This window comes from Taudactylus pleione, unplaced genomic scaffold (assembly GCF_031769625.1).
Source record: "Taudactylus pleione unplaced genomic scaffold, aTauple2 ptg000216l, whole genome shotgun sequence".
Taxonomy (NCBI): Eukaryota; Metazoa; Chordata; class Amphibia; order Anura; family Myobatrachidae; genus Taudactylus; species Taudactylus pleione.
Window position 1 is genome coordinate 260,387 of NW_028284618.1, and position 16,302 is coordinate 276,688.

Sequence of the window (16,302 nt, forward strand, 5' to 3'; positions counted from 1 at the left end):
CATTTTTAAAGTATCAGAATATACATACCCAATTGCAAGGAGTTTTGAGTCACGCTAGCACCTTGGTGAGGTATTCCTCTGTGTGTTTTTTGTTAATTACCTCATTGCACATTCATATTGCTTTGTCTTTTGATGAGTTCATTTCTATATTAACCGTTCTTTATTGTCTGTTTCTTGTCCCATTATTGACTGTTTATGTATCTATTTTGGTACCTATTTGTGGCATAAATCCCGCTGTTTTTACTATACACCATATTCATCTGCTTGGTTTATTGAGATAAGCGCCGTTTGATTTGTGACACACCCATTGCTTATCTATTTATCATTGTGTGAGTGTTAGCTAAGGACACTCTCAGTCATTTTTTAGGCCTGCTTTTATCCCAGCAGCGCCCACACCAGCACACTTTACTCCATAACCATTTACGTAAAGGACACTGCATGCTATGTGGTGGAGCACATGGTAATTTCTACTCTACAAAATTATTGGAATTTTTCACTTACTCAAAGCTGGTCAGATTCACAGACAGAAACACATGCAGGACTGAGGGACACATACACTGACAGTGCTGGAAGACAAGCTGATAGGTCAGAGACAAACACTTACAATGAAGACACAGTCACAAGCAGAACTGAGTAAAGCTGCATACATACACGTAAAGATATTCTGTCCAACCATCCAACTTGTTGATTGGTTGGAATGAAAATCTGGTAAGGTATGAAAGCAAATGACAATCAGCAATTTTCTCCCAAACGCCGCAAAATGGACAAAAACTGTTGTGTGAACAAATTGTTTAGATCAAACATTTAACAAAATGTCTAACGACCATTTTCATCTGTTTTCTGGAATTTTGGAGCAAATTTCTGACCATCATTTACTCCCATACGTTACCAGATTTTCATTCCAACTAATCAACTAGTTGGATGGTTGGACAGAAAATCTTTACATGTGTATGCATCTTTACACACCCTGACAGTAATAGAAGACAGGTTGACAGTTCAGAGAGAGACACTGAACCTCACATCACTCTTCTTTCCCTCGTGGATCAGGCATTAAGATAATCACTAAGGGTAGTTTCCTCATCCAGAGCTGTGTGCTGGGCATCCCTAGATGACATAGAGAAGACATTCAGCACACAATTGGTCTGTTCTGCTGCTTCCTAAACTAGTCCCACAACCCTCCCCTCTGCTGATAGCCTCCTGCACTACCTGAAGCCTCTACCTACCAGGGAAGGTAGACAATTGTTTTCAGCACACAGTATCTACATCTTACCCAAATAATCCAATAAAAGGTGTAGATGGTGGGCAACTGCCTGACCATTACCAGCAACTCAAGGCTTAGATGGGGGCCAAATGTCAACCCATCACCAACAACTCAATGTCTAGATGGAGGCCAACTCCAAGCCCATCGAACAATGACTCAAGGCTTAAACCAATTGCTAGCCCATTGCCAACATTTCAAGGCTTAGATGAGGACCAACTGCCAGCCCATCGCCAACAACTCAATCCTAGATGGGGCCAACTCCCAGCCCATCGCCAACAACTGAAGTCTTAGATAAGGGCAAACTTCCAGCCCATTGCCAACAACTCGGTGCCTAGAAGGAATCCAACTGCTAGCCCATAACCAACAAGTCAAGATTTAGATGGCGGCCACCTGCCAGCCCATCCCCAACAACTCAAGGTGTCCAAACTCACCCGCCAATGACACACAATAAGGCCCACCAGGATTGGTGCCAACAACTGAAGTCTTATATAAAGGGGGTCAACTCCCAGCCCATTACCAACAACTCAAGGCTTAGATGGGAGCCAACTGCCAGCTCATCACCAACAACTCAATGTCTAGATGGAGACCGACTCCCAGCCCATCGCCAATGACTCAAGGTTTAGAAGAGGACCAACTGCCAGCACATTGCCAACATTTCAAGGCTTAGATGGGGGTCAACTGCCAGCCCATCACCAACAACTCAATCCTAGATGGGGGCCAACTCCCAGCCCATCGCCAACAACTGGTCTTAGACGGGGGCCAATTTCCAGCCCATTGCCAAAAACTCAGTGCCTAGAAGGAATCCAACTGCCAGCCCATAACCAACAAGTCAAGACTGAGATGGGCCACCTGCCAGCTCATCCCCAACAACTCAAGGTATCCAAACTCACCCACCAATGACACACAATAAGGCCCACCAGGATTGGTGGTGTCGCTGACCTCAGTATATCAGCCTAAACCCATGTAACGGCAGGGAGAGCATCTCAAGACCTACAGCAAGACAGAGACTGTTACTGAACTTTCTTGCAAAACAATAATACTGACAATCACGATAAGCAGGTGGGGAGGGGCGACACTTCCAAAGAGGCAATCGCCAGGATCCATGTCTAATTTAGAGCACTTTTGGAATACTGAGTACTGTTAGAGCAGGTGGATGATTGCCCACACACAGTGGGCAATCAGTCATCTTCTGACCGAATCTCCAACATACCTGATAATGATTTATTTGATTGGGCTATTTTTTGGGCATCACTGTCTTTCTGGCAACACAAATACTGTAATATGGGGCCAATTCTCTGTATCACCTGTAGTATCACAGAGTGGGCAGCATTATAAGCAGGCTTAGGGATAAATGTAATAGGCTGCGGCTTTGAGACATCGGCAAGTCCCGTGCGAGACTGCCTGATGTATTAAAGTAAGTCTTTTAATGGTACTCGCCCATGTCTCAAAGCTGCAGTACATTTACATTTACCCATTACATTTACCCTTCAATCTAGAACATGTTGCTGTCTGCTTTTCATGATTTATTATGTGTGTTATTGTTGTTATTGTTATAGCTATTGTTATGTGCAAGTCTTTTTGTGTTTTTCTCTGAGTTTGCTGGAGACATAGATTATTCTGTTTTTTTATTTTATTTTCCCTATGCAGACCTAGGATATATATAAATAGAGCAACTCACTTGTATACATTTTGGTTTGCACTCATTATGGAATATAATTCCACATGCCTCTGTATTACTATAGATTATCACATTTTCGCTAAATTGGACAATCTTGTATGCAGTATGCTAGTCATGCACCAGCTTTGCACTTCATTGACTATGCCTAAAAGTGTCTGTATTTATTTACCAAGTCAGTGAGACACATAATACACACAAGATTTTATAGAGGCATTACACAGGTCCAGCGTTAGTCATTCTGGAGCTACTGTATGTTATCACTGGTTCAGAAATGAAGTAATTCAAACTCGCCCAACGACTTCAAAAATAGAACAGGAAATACCTCCCTTCCTCTCTGATGACTGCAGATTTTTATAAACCTGTACATTGTTTAGGTTTCAGAATTTCAGATATCCTGTATATCAATGCAGAATAATTCAAGCTGCTCCCTAAAGTAATTTATCTTTGGTGCTGATGCAAAATTAGCATAAATTTTCAAAACTGCACAGTTCAGCCTTGTCCGAACTCTTAAAAACAAAATACACCCACTAATGGACGATAAGTAAAGGCTCATACACACTTAACGATATGCTCCATGTTTCCCCTGCACTGCCAGGCTCAATGTCGTCATTGACATTGATCATACACACTGAACGATATCGATAACAATATCGTTCAATGATGGCACCTACCCTCATCCCGGAACTTACAGAACCTGATGGTATTCTCAGGTTGCCCTGCAAGGAGGGACGATGAAAGACATCATTAACGATCTGCGGGAGCGTGCATCGTTAACGATATCTTGCATACACACTGGACGATATTGAATGCGGTGAATGATAACAATATCGTTATCGTTCATAGGGCCTGATTCAGAGCCGGACGCTCTTTGTGATCGCTCGCTCTGAATCAGGGCGGCCTCTTTTGTGTTTTTGGGCGGCCTCCAGGCCGCTCGATTAGTTGTGGGTTACCCCCCACAGCTTTAGCGGGTGGCCAGGTGATGGTCTCAACCATCGGGCTTGCGACGAGACCCTTGTGGTAGGGTCTCGTTCCCGCAAGCCACAGTGAGCTTCCTGCTCTAATAGAGTAGGAGCTCACTACTGACATCACGAGTGATGTCAGTAGGGCCGCCCACAAACGGCAGGCGTTCCTTCAGGAACGCCTCCGTTTGTCCAGCCATGCCCCCTCCCCGCCTACAAAATGGGGCGAGCTGTCGATCAACATCGACAGCTGCCACGTTTGTAGCGAGCCCCGGAGTGAGAGAATTTCTCTCATGCTACGGGGCATGCACAGTGCGCACGCGGCGCATGCGCACTGCCTGGCCATCGACCCGCTTGCGAGCGCGATGCGCTCACGAGCGGGTCTGAATCAGGCCCATATTGTTTATTTTATCGTCTAGTGTGTACGCAGCTTAAGATTTCCACACCAGTGGTATAAGTCCCAGAGGGAATTGAGACAGTCGCCTTTAGACATCAGGTGTATGTTGGGGGGCTAAGTAGGGAGAAGAAATACCAGGCAGCATTTTCTGTTTGTAGTACTGGTCTATGCGCTGCCTGAAAGACAGCGTGGGGCCACTTACACACTACATTCCTGCCCCCTTACACACTACATTCCTGCCCCCTTACACACTGCAATCCTGCCCCCTTACACACTACATTCCTGCCCCCTTACACACTACGGGCCTGATTCAGACCCACTCGCGAGCGGCTGTCCGCTCGCAAGTGGGTCGATGTTATGGACTGAGCATGCGCACGACGGAGGGAGCTCCGTCGTGCGCATGCGCCAGACGCGACGAGCGAAGGAAAGTCCTTCGCTCGTTGTGTCCGATCGAAGGGGGCGTGCTGTCAATGTTGATTGACAGCACGCCCCCTTTGGTAGGCGTTCCGGGGGCGTGCCTCCCTGACGGGGGCATTCCCACGGGAACGCCTCCCGTCAGAAGCCGGCCCACTGACATCACTAGTGATGTCAATGGGAGTGATTTTGGCTCTGATAGAGCCAAAATCACTCCGGAGCTTGCGGTTGAAAACCTCAACCGCAGGCTCCGGCTCGCAATTTCGATGGTCGCGATGGTCACGACCATCGCGGCCATCACAATACACGCTCGTATAGCCTGTGGGTGGTGACCCACAGCTATACGAGCGTCCAGGAGGACGCTCCATTTTCATGGAGCCCGGCCCTCATTCAGAGCATGCGCTCTGCTCAGAGCGTCCGGCTCTGAATGAGGGCCAACATTCCTGCCCCCTTACACACTACATTCCTGCCCCCTTACACACTGCATTCCTGCCCCCTTACACACTGCATTCCTGCCCCCTTACACACTACATTCCTGCCCCCTTACACACTACATTCCTGCCCCCTTACACACTACATTCCTGCCCCCTTGAGATGGGCATGAGGTTCCATCTGAGGAACAAAATAGGGGAGTCTTTCATTGGGGAGGGGGCTAGTTGAATGATCTTGACTACTGGCGATCTTGACTTCTGGTGTTTGAATTACTTAATATGGGAAATGGAAGTTACTTACCTTAGCTGGAATTGCCGGCTTTCCTGGGTTCCTGATGGGCCTAATGGTGTCATGCTACATTCCTCTTTAACCACTTACCTGACATGGGATGCGACCGTAGCCAGCTGGGCTTTAGCAGAATGGATCTCCTCCTGCTGCTTTTGCATCCGGGTGTGATGTCACTGTCTGTGACTGCCGACATCACTCCCGAAAATGTGCCCCAGAATGCCGTGTGAGCATCACTCTGGGAATTATGCACCGTACACCAAAAATGTGAGCCTCAGAGCACTAATGAGCTGGTCTTGCAAGCTGAGTAAGCTGAAGCCTTCTAAGATTGGCAGGAGCTGCCGCCATTGCGACCGATGGTTGTTATGGTGATCAGATGCAGCATTTCCGGATGCAGCTCTCGGATCGCAATCGCTGTGAGTACACCTCCAGCAGCATTTAAAGATTTGCTGGATGGTATTGCACAGCAGGTATTGCAATAATGTCCACATCTGAATCAGGCCCTAAACCATACTTGCATACTCTCCCGAAATGGGTGGGAGTCTCCCGAAATCAGGTGACACTCCCAGCCACCTGGAAATTTGTCAAGTCTCCAGAGCACCCCCCTCCCCCTGCTCGCACCCCCTGCGGCCGTCCACTTACATACCACAAGTTGGCTGTGCAGGGGGGGCCAATGACGCGGTGAATCGCGTCAGTGTAGCCCCACCTTCCGCCATATAATGCCTGTTTTATCTGCACTGTATAGTTTCCTGGCCGTCAAGCCCCCTTTCTTCCGACCTGGCTACCCCCTCCCGGAGGAAAGGGCAGCAAAGTCAGTATGTATGGCCCTAAATACAAATAGAAAATAATATGGTCACACGGATACTGTAAAATGTCTTTATAGAACATTTTAGCACTATGGACCTCCAGAAGGGTTAGAATGCATCTCGGCACGCACACACTCTATAGGGGCTCATAGTGTGCTGGAGATATATGTGTCAAAAAATAAGTTCGCATACGCTGCATGTAAAAATACTGTATTTATCTTCATATGCTTAGGCACAGGTGTCACAAGATGCATATAGTTCTGTAACAGTAACTTATGCACCAGGTTTACGGTATGTACATTCACCCAGACACACTTCTACTTAACCGGGTACTTAAACGGGTAATAAGCACAAAGAAGGTTAGGGAAAAAAACGCATTTTACAGCAGGTATAATTTTCCTTCCTGTGTACAGATGTGTCTTTTTTCATTCTAGACTCAGGGGTCTAGCAGTGTTAGGAAACAGAGGGAAAAGTGATAAGGTACCAGCCAATCAGCTCCTAACTGCCATCTCACAGGCTGTGCTTGAAAAATTTACAGTTGGGAGCTGATTGGCTGGCACCTTATCACTTTACACTCTGTCTTCTAACACTGCTTAGTAATCAGACCCCTTAATACGCCATGCGTCGGGATATGCCTGGCGTGAGTGAGCCGTCAGGTGGCATGCAGCTCTGCTAGCGTCTGGCATCTTTTTTTTGACACTGCTGATTTATTTGATATATGACACTTGTATATCTGTCTGCAACTGAGACTGTACAGGGAACTTGGCGTAGAAAAAGCTGCGGCCGTTGCATTGTAGCACTTCGCATGCTGATTGACTGTGTTGTACATAGATATACAAGTGTCACATATCAAATTAAGCAGCACAGTCTCCTGACACATCCTAGCCGTATTGCATTGCAAAAAAGGCGCCCGGCACTAGCAGAGGTCCAAGGGACCTGGCGCGCCAAGAGAGGGGCTGTTTGGTGTGACTGCTGTGGAAACGAGTGAGGACACTTCTGTATGAGTGAAAGTAGCAAAAATTAATTCTAAAATACACCCACAAAATCATATAATATAGGCACAATCATTGATGAAAGCACCTATTAGCTTCAGACGCAAATACGCATTAAGCCAATCCGAAGCAACCAGCTAACACTGGCAACCATTATCAGCACCATCAGTGTGCATTTACACCAACTGCCAGCTTCCTGCAGGTGATACGGTGACCGATAGGTGTATCGGAATCTCTGTGCAGGCCTGTCTGAATTTGCAGTTAAGTGAACATGTCCTTACTGTACTCGATCTATTTATGTACGCCAATTCTCTCTCCTGTCTCCAAGTATTAGGAGATGCAAGCAAGCAAGCACCAAATCTGCAAATGGACGTAGGTGTGCGCCTTTCTTTGTCAGCACGTGCATTTCTAATGTGCAAAGGTTCCGCTAAGCAAATGCATTTACGCCCAACGTAGGTTCAGTCCATGTAAGTCGTTTGCATGAACTTGATGCTTTATTAATGGTGTCGGAAACTCTCTCTCCGGCAGTGCTGCAGAATCCTTGCTGCTATTTGATGAGGCCTTTATCTCAGATTTCCCTGTGTACATCTCCTAAGTCACTGTTACTTGTGTAACATCAGGGGACTGATCAGTCTTCATCACTAAACCTGCCCCAGCAATCGTCTCTTTCTGTCATTGACGTCTCTTCCTCGAGTCTTCTCCATTGAATTACCTCATACACTACACACTTACCATCCCAGCAGGCTGAATCCCTGAGACGCTTCCTCTCCTCTGCATGCTGCAAAAGTCATTTGTATTTTCAGTTTAGAGGTCATTTAAAAGACCACAAAGTACATCTTGTGTTTGTTACACGTAGGTACAGCAACGGAAAAGAGCTCACGCCTGACAAAAGCTGTGACTACAATATTATTCTTGACACGTATACAATACGCTTAGAAGTATTACAAATTCTGCATGCATACACAACTCCGTTATCAATTCACGCGATCGTCATTAAAGCAGAGCTTACCCCAGGATGAATTTTACCTCCTGCAATGATTCCATTTCATGTACAAGACAGCACAACTAGTACCATCCAAGAATCTATTTATTCCTTATTAAAAAAATGTGTTATCATATAATAAACACCAGTGTGCCTAATGATAAATAGACTAAAGTAAGGCTTTGTGTATTTGTGATGAAATAAAAGAAATTTGCACCATAGTGTTTAAACTCTCCATATTTTAATGATCTGTCTCCAAGGGCGGTGCGTGGTATGTCCTTATTAAATGTCATTTCTAGCTACACGTAGAATCATAATTTGAGTTTCCAACCCTCTGTTTGCTCTGGAGAGGATCCAGAAAGAATCACACCCAGTATGCTAATCACTAGCTGGCAGGCATAGGTAATCCCATACACTAAACCGCAGACAGTAACTTTGCATACTAGCATTTGAAGGTTGTCATGAGCCTGGAGTGGCTTAAACAATGAGGCTGGGGGCTGACTTGAGTGGTGGTCACCTGTTATGCTCTTACCGCAAGTTATACAGCGACTGACAGATGTTTCTGCATCTCTGTGAGGGTCTGCTGCATGTAGACTAGTGGTAGGGGTTATTTAAGACTCTGGTTTCAGGACAGAGCTCTTTTTCTGAAGAACCCCCCCCCCCATTCTCTTGCGGCTATAGTTGTTGGGCATTTGGGCGGGAAGGTACAGCTAGTCATGTGACAGGGTGCAGTTGGCTTGGTGGGTGCACTCAGCTTCCTGGAGGTTAGGAAGTCTGGACCACCTACATGGGGGCAGCAAAACCACCTTTCCGGGTGGAGTGGTTATGGTGGAGTGTGGGGTGGATACCCTAATTTTAGTTTTTAGGGCACCCATAGAGCAGACACAGCCCGCAATGCAATTGCTGTAGGTTTTGCATTGTTGGACTGTGCTGATTAGGGACATCCCTGATATGCCACCATACAGTTCTGACCTCGTTATCTCAAATTTGTTGCCTCCATGTCTTTATTTCGTAAGTAGTTACAACACAGATGCACAAGAATTACATTAGCCCTAACCTGAGGCGGATCTGGAAGGGGGGGAGCGGGGGCAATCAGGTCGAATGCCCCCCATAACACTTTTCCCCTGCCCACTACCGCTGGTCGATATTATACCTAGTAACGGCTGAGGTGTGTCCTCATCATACATAACCAACTTATCTGAGAAATAAACACACGGAGACAGTAAAATAAATTAATTTTAGAAGATTGTATGGTGGCAAGAAAGGAAGGCTCCTAAATAGTGCAGCCCAACAAGGCAAACAAAACAACCAAACACTGCACTACGGGCGGTATCCGCCTAGTGGATGCATAACCAATCACAAGGGTACTAAGCACAAAACCTTTGACTCTCACAATCCCATCTGTAGATAGCCATACTGTCCCCGTACAGGTGGCACAGTTTTTCTCCATAATTACTAGAAGGTGAGTACACCCAATGCACCAACTGCACCCGGGCTGATGATAAGCAGTACTTTCACTCCAAAACACTAGCTAACAACAAACAAAACCCTAGGAAAGTGTGGGTGGGAAAATTTTCTTCAGGAAAAAGGCCTAAAGCCTGCCATCCAGAAATTAAATTAGCTCTGCCAAAACCACACCCTTAGCTGTCTAATAGGTTAACCGAACTGCATGTGATCACCACCCAAGCCAGCCTCCAGACTCCTGGTTTAAGCCACTCCCGACTCATCCAAGCTTTCCGTTATTCATAGCAGCGCAGTGGCACATCAAGCTGGGAGAGAGCAGGGACTGCTGCAGCTCAATGTCAGCAGCCTCTCCACCCAGCCACACTCTGCTGTATACTGGGCAACAGAGTGCCCGGGGAGGTGGCTGCCACTGAGAAGCAGCTGTCTCTACTTTCTCCCTGTCCCATGTGCCGCTGCACTACTAGATAGCAGTCAACGGCAGGGAAGAAGTGTCGGTGGGGAGGGGTGTGAGCGATTGCCCTTTTCGCCCCCCACCACCACCACCACCACTGGATCTGCCACTGGCCAATAGTAGGCTTACATTGCCACCATCAGCTGCTGTGCTCCACATCAGTGCTCCTTACTGGTCTCAAGTATTAAAAGCCCTGATACAGGTCAGCGGGAGCCATCACTAGTAAACCTTCAGTGGCTCTCACAAGCTGTGGCACTGATAGGGGGGCCGCCACTAATTACTCAGGGCCTTGGCTTGTTGCAGCCCCTTGTGCTGCCCTTCTTATATATCAGCGGCCGCAGCCTCTATCTCCAGCCCAGCACACTCTGCTGTGGGCTGGGCTGCAGTGGGTTCAGGGAGCCTCAACTGCCTGCGGGAGGGGGGAGGGGGAAGCGATCGCACCGATCATGCTTCCACCTGGATCTGCCACTGGCTGAGGTGGGGCACGGCACCCCCCTGTACAGGTCAGCGCACCTAAACAGTAATTCCGTCATGGTTTTTTTTTGTAGGAGGGCATGGTCACCTCCATGTTTAGGCCACGTCCCCTGAGTTAGCCTGTTGGGCTGTGACCTGCGGACTCTCTGCTGCAAAAGTCCATCCCGTCTTGCTTCAGTACTTTGTAACCCCAGGGAGCTTGTTAGACTCCGTGCGTCCAGACTAAACAGAACATGCTCAGGCAAATTCATACACTGCAAGTTCTCTAAGAGGTGCTCTAAAATGATAGCTGAGATAAAGAGCTTCAGCTGTGACTCAACGCACAGTGCCATACTCTCCAAACCCACACAACCACTTATCAAATCCTATGGGGTCTGCCTGCATTTGTCTTTCTTTCCAATGTTCACGGTAGTACAGTAAATCGTAAGGAATCATATTTCCTGACAAGGCGGCGGCATTTACTGGAGCTAGCAGCTTATGAAATTCGTGGTGGTTTATGCAACACAGACCCAGGTTTTGCTCTAGTGGCAGATTGTGTGAAAAACAATCCACAACACTTCTAATGACCAATGTAACTATAAAGTGCCCGTAAACGTAGGTAAAAGCTGGATGCTAAGCCATATTTATATACTTGTCATACCTCACTTATAGACACAGGAAAAAAAACAGGTGGGCCGGGACAAAGGCTACGACCATAATAATTGTGTCATGTGCACCTGTGCACTTAGGGACTGATGCAGAGTTACACACAAGTCCGTCTTGGCTGAATGGGTGAAACTGAGGCTAAAGGTGCCTACACATTAGATGGTTTTTGTAACGACATGACCGATTCTGGCGCATCGGAAAAAAATGCATGTAGGGCCGACCTGACGATGTGGCTGATGACCCCACGCAGCGGGATGTGGCAGGAGCCAACATATAGGGCGGACGGGCACCGGGTTGTCTAGTGTGTATGAGCCGACCGATATTTCAGCCCGTTGGTGGTGGGCGAGGGGGGGGGTGTCTGCAGGTGGCATCGCTTGGTTACACACTTTGTCTAGTGTACCCAGCATAAGTTGAGTGAGGGCGCATCTAGGGCGTGTAGATTGAATTGCGGGCTATGCTGTTTTGTGCATAGGCAGAGATCCGTCTGATTGGAAGCAGAACTCTTGGACCAGCTATAGGGCTGCGCCATGTCCCCGCATCATCAAGCAGGCGTAGGACATCATATGATGCAAATTGCATCAACTCGCTCCTGCCCACTCATTTTCAGGTCAGCACTCTCCATGAGAACTGCCTGCTCTATTGACAGTCTGGTAGGAGTCCTGGCTGGGTGTGGTTCATTAGGTCTACAATAAAAAGGTAGACAATGTTTAGGTAGACAATACAAGTTAGACAGGCATTAGGTCGACAGTTTCTGAAGGTCGACATGTACATAAGGTCGACGGGGTCATTTGGTCGACACACAAATGGTCGACAATTTTTTTTGTTTTCTAGACCTAATCTTCACCCTAAACCTCCCCTTGGTCCCTAACCCTCCAACCTAGTGCCTAACCATAACCGTTGGGGTAGGTGCCTGACTCTAACTGTCCCTTCTAGTGCCTAACCCTCCGGTAAGCACCTAACCCTCCCTCCTGGTGCCTAACCCTAACCATTGGAGTAGGTGCCTGGTCCTAACTGTCCCTTCTAGTGCCTAACCCACCGGTAAGTGCCTAACCCTAACCCTTCCTTCCAGTGCTTAACCCTAACTCTCCAGTAAGTGCCTAACGCTAACCCTCCTGCCTGGTGCCTAGCCGTTGGAGTAGGTGCCTGACCCTAACCGTTCCTTCTAGTGCCTAACCCTAACCCTCCGGTAAGTCCCTAACCCTAACCCTCCCTACTGGTGCCTAACCCCAACCGTTGGGGTAGGTGCCTAACCCTAACCATCCCTTCTAGTTCCTAGCCTTAACCCTGCGGTAAGTACCTAACCCTAACCCTCCCGTCTGGTGCCTAACCCAAACTGTTGAAGTAGGTGCCTGACCCTAACCGTCCTTTCTAGTGCCTATCCCTAACCCTCCGGTAAGTACCTAACACAAACCCTCCCTCCTGGTACCTAACCTTTAAAGTCTGGGTAAGTGCCTAACCCTAACTGTCGGAATAAGTGCCTTACAACAACCCTCCGGTAAGTGCTTAACCCTAAAAATAAAATAAAAAAATGTGTCGACCATTTCTGCGGCAACCATTTGTCGACCTAATGATACTGTCGACCTTCTGTACCTGTCGACCTTCTTACCAGTCGACCTTTAGTGTGTCGACCTTCACACCCTGTCGACCTATTGCCTGTCTAACTTGTATTGTCTACCTAAACATTGTCTGCCTATTTACTGTAGACCTAATGACCGGATACCGTCCTGGACTCCTGGACATTGAGGGAGAATAGGCAGGTATTTGCTAAGTGCCACATATTTATAATTAAAAATGCAACACTCCTACCTTCATATTGTGACATTTTTCTTTGCTTTCTTGCAGTAAAATGGCTTAGTGCAGTAGTTCCCAAACTGTCTTTAATCATGGCGTACTAGAGTTTCAGCATTTTTCTATTAATGTTTGATTGGTGCAAGAATACAGTTTAGAATACAGCAAACATCTGTTTTATGTGTTTTATTAAATAACGTGTTTTATGAATGTTGCCGTTTGTTTTACAGCGGAGCTAAACTTGAAAATAAAACAATATTTATGATACGTTGTGCAGAGTGAACTACGTTAGCCACAACAGATTTATTGACTGATGCTGCCAATATTTACATAGTAATGTTGTTACTGACCTTTTCTATCCTATTTAGGCCTCTTATATGATACTAGCAAAACATTTCCATTATAAAAGTCAGTTAGCAACACAGTGTCACCATTACCATTAATTATGGTAAACAATATTTTCTGCGCATTTCTGTGGGTTAGTGCACTGGATGCAAAGTACCTTTCCCGAACCATTTCGCAGGCACTCGAGGTCATCACACTGAATTCACCCAGTATGTCCGGTGTTCCATGTTAATTATCCACATAAATTTGCATGTGTTGCATTCTTCAGAGATACACGTTATAATCAGGGCTGAATTTACCATAGAGGTAAATTAGGCATGTGTTTGTGGGGAAGAATAATAATAAAATAGTAATAGATTTTTTTTACTTCAAAATAACTTTAATGCCATATACATAATTGTTAACTCAATGTTTTCTTCAGATAATATATAAATTTAATATAGGTGTATGTGTGTATGGGGTGGAGGGGGGTGCACTACCACTTATGGCCACAGATGGTGATAGAGAGTACAGTCATTCGTTGAATGAATTATAACGATTCGGTTTTGCTGAAAACCGAACACACAAGAAATTTGGGTTCCTGAGTCGAACCGAGTCCTGGCTCAGATCACTTTAGCGTTCCGAGTAGAACAGAATCTCGATTCGGGTCTTCTCGCCAAGTTCAGAACTTGGATCTAAAAAATGCATCTTGCTTGTTTTGAACTGCATGTAAGTCCCTCCCTTGTGGTCAAAACTTACTGGAAATATGTCAATAATACTATAGGCACAAAAAAAAGGCCCAAGTTACTTGAGTTTTGATGTTTTTATAAATTTTTAAAGAAATCCAAAATCGACAACAAACCAAAACACTTGAGGGTGGTTTTGCCAAATTCAAAACCAAAACACAACAATGATCTAGAACCAAAACCAAGCTCAGGGGTTTGCGCACATCTCAATTAGACACTTCATCAACTGGTGTGAATAGTACACAATTAATTAGTATTTGTGTATGTATTATATATATCTATATGTTATTGATAGATGAAGAGTATTTCACAGTATGACACACTACACTATTCAGGCATATAATATGATTTTTAACCTCTCTAATACAAAACACATCTTCAGACATACAGCCCCACTAGTAATATGACGCACGGCCTCTTTATAGAGCTACTTATAGGTCCGTCACGCTGCTTCTGTCTGCGGCAGGGAAGAGTATAATTATCCCTGCAATCTACCTGTGAATAGGGCTCACATCATTTACAGCTAAAAAAAATAATATATATACAGTCAGGTGCATAAATATTGGGACATTGACAGAATTTTCATATTTTGGCCTCTATTCACCACCACAATGGCTTTGAAATGAAACAAACATGATGTGCTTTAACTGCAGACTTTCAGACTTAATTTGAGGGTAACTACATCCAAATCAGGTGAACGGTGTAGGAATTACAACGGTTTCAATTTGTGCCTCCCACTTTTTAAGGGGCCAAAAGTAATGGGACAAACTAAACAATCCTAAATCAAACTTTCACTTTTTAATACTTTGTTGCAAATCCTTTGCAGGCAATTACAGCCTGAAGTCTGGAATGCATAGACATCACCAGACGCTGGGTTTCATCCCTGGTGATGCTCTGCCAGGCCTCTACTGCAAATGTCTTCAGTTCCTGCTTGTTCTTGGGGCATTTTCCCTTCAGTTTTGTCTTCATCAAGTGAAATGCATGCTCAATCGGATTCAGGTCAGGGGATTGACTTGGCCATTGCATAACATTTCACTTTTTAGCCTTAAAAACTCTTTGGTTGCTTTTGCAGTATGCTTCGGGTCATTGTCCATCTGCACTGTGAAGCGCCGTCCAATGAGTTCTGAAGCATTTGACTGAATATGAGCATATGATATTGCCCAAAACACTTCAGAATTCATTCTGCTGCTTTTGTCAGCAGTCACATCATCAATAAATACAAGGGAACCAATTCCATTGGCAGCCATACATGCCCACGCCATGACACTACCACCACCATGCTGTACTGATGAGGTGGTATGTTTTGGATCATGAGCAGTTCCTTTCCTTCTCCATACTCTTCTCTTCCCATCACTCTGGTACAAGTTGATCTTTGTCTCATCTGTCCATAGGATGTTGTTCCAGAACTGTAATGGCTTTTTTAGATGTAGTTTGGCAAACTCTAATCTGGTCTTTTGTTTTTGTGGCTCACCAATGGTTTTCATCTTGTTGTGAACCCTCTATATTCACTCTTGTGAAGTCTTCTCTTGATTGTTGACTTTGACACATATACACCTACCTCCTGGAGAGTGTTCTTGATTTGGCCAACTGTTGTGAAGGGGTTTTTCTTCACCAGGGAAATAATTCTTCTGTCATCAACCACAGTTGTTTTCCGTGGTCTTCCGGGTCTTTTGGTGTTGCTGAGCTCTCTGGTGCGTTCTTTCTTTTTAAGAATGTTCCAAACAGTTGATTTGGCCACACCTAATGTTTTTGCTATCTCTCTGATGGGTTTGTTTTGATTTTTCAGCCTAATGATGGCTTGCTTCACTGATAGTGACAGCTCTTTGGATCTCATATTGAGAGTCGACAGCAACTGATTCCAAATGCAAATGTGACACCTAGAATCAACTCCAGACCATTTACCTGCTTAATTGATAATGAAATAACGAGGGAATAGCCCACACCTGTCCATGAAATAGCTTTTGAGTTGATAGTCCCATTACTTTTGGCCCTTAAAAAGTGGGAGGCACATATAGAAACTGTTGTAATTCCTATACCGTTCACCTGATTTGGATGTAATTACCCTCAAACTAAATCTGAAAGTCTGCAGTTAAAGCACATCTTGTTTGTTTCATTTCAAAGCCATTGTGGTGGTGAATAGAGGCCAAAATATGTAAATTCTGTCAATGTCCCAATATTTATGCACCTGACTGTATATATATATA

At 45.5% G+C, this 16,302-nt stretch overlaps 1 protein-coding gene across 3 annotated transcripts in view; it reads left to right on the forward strand.

Moving 5' to 3' along the window:
• The window catches only part of NEBL (nebulette), a 276,780-nt gene that overhangs the window by 102,866 nt on the left and 157,612 nt on the right, over positions 1 to 16,302 (forward strand). The window lies entirely within an intron of this gene.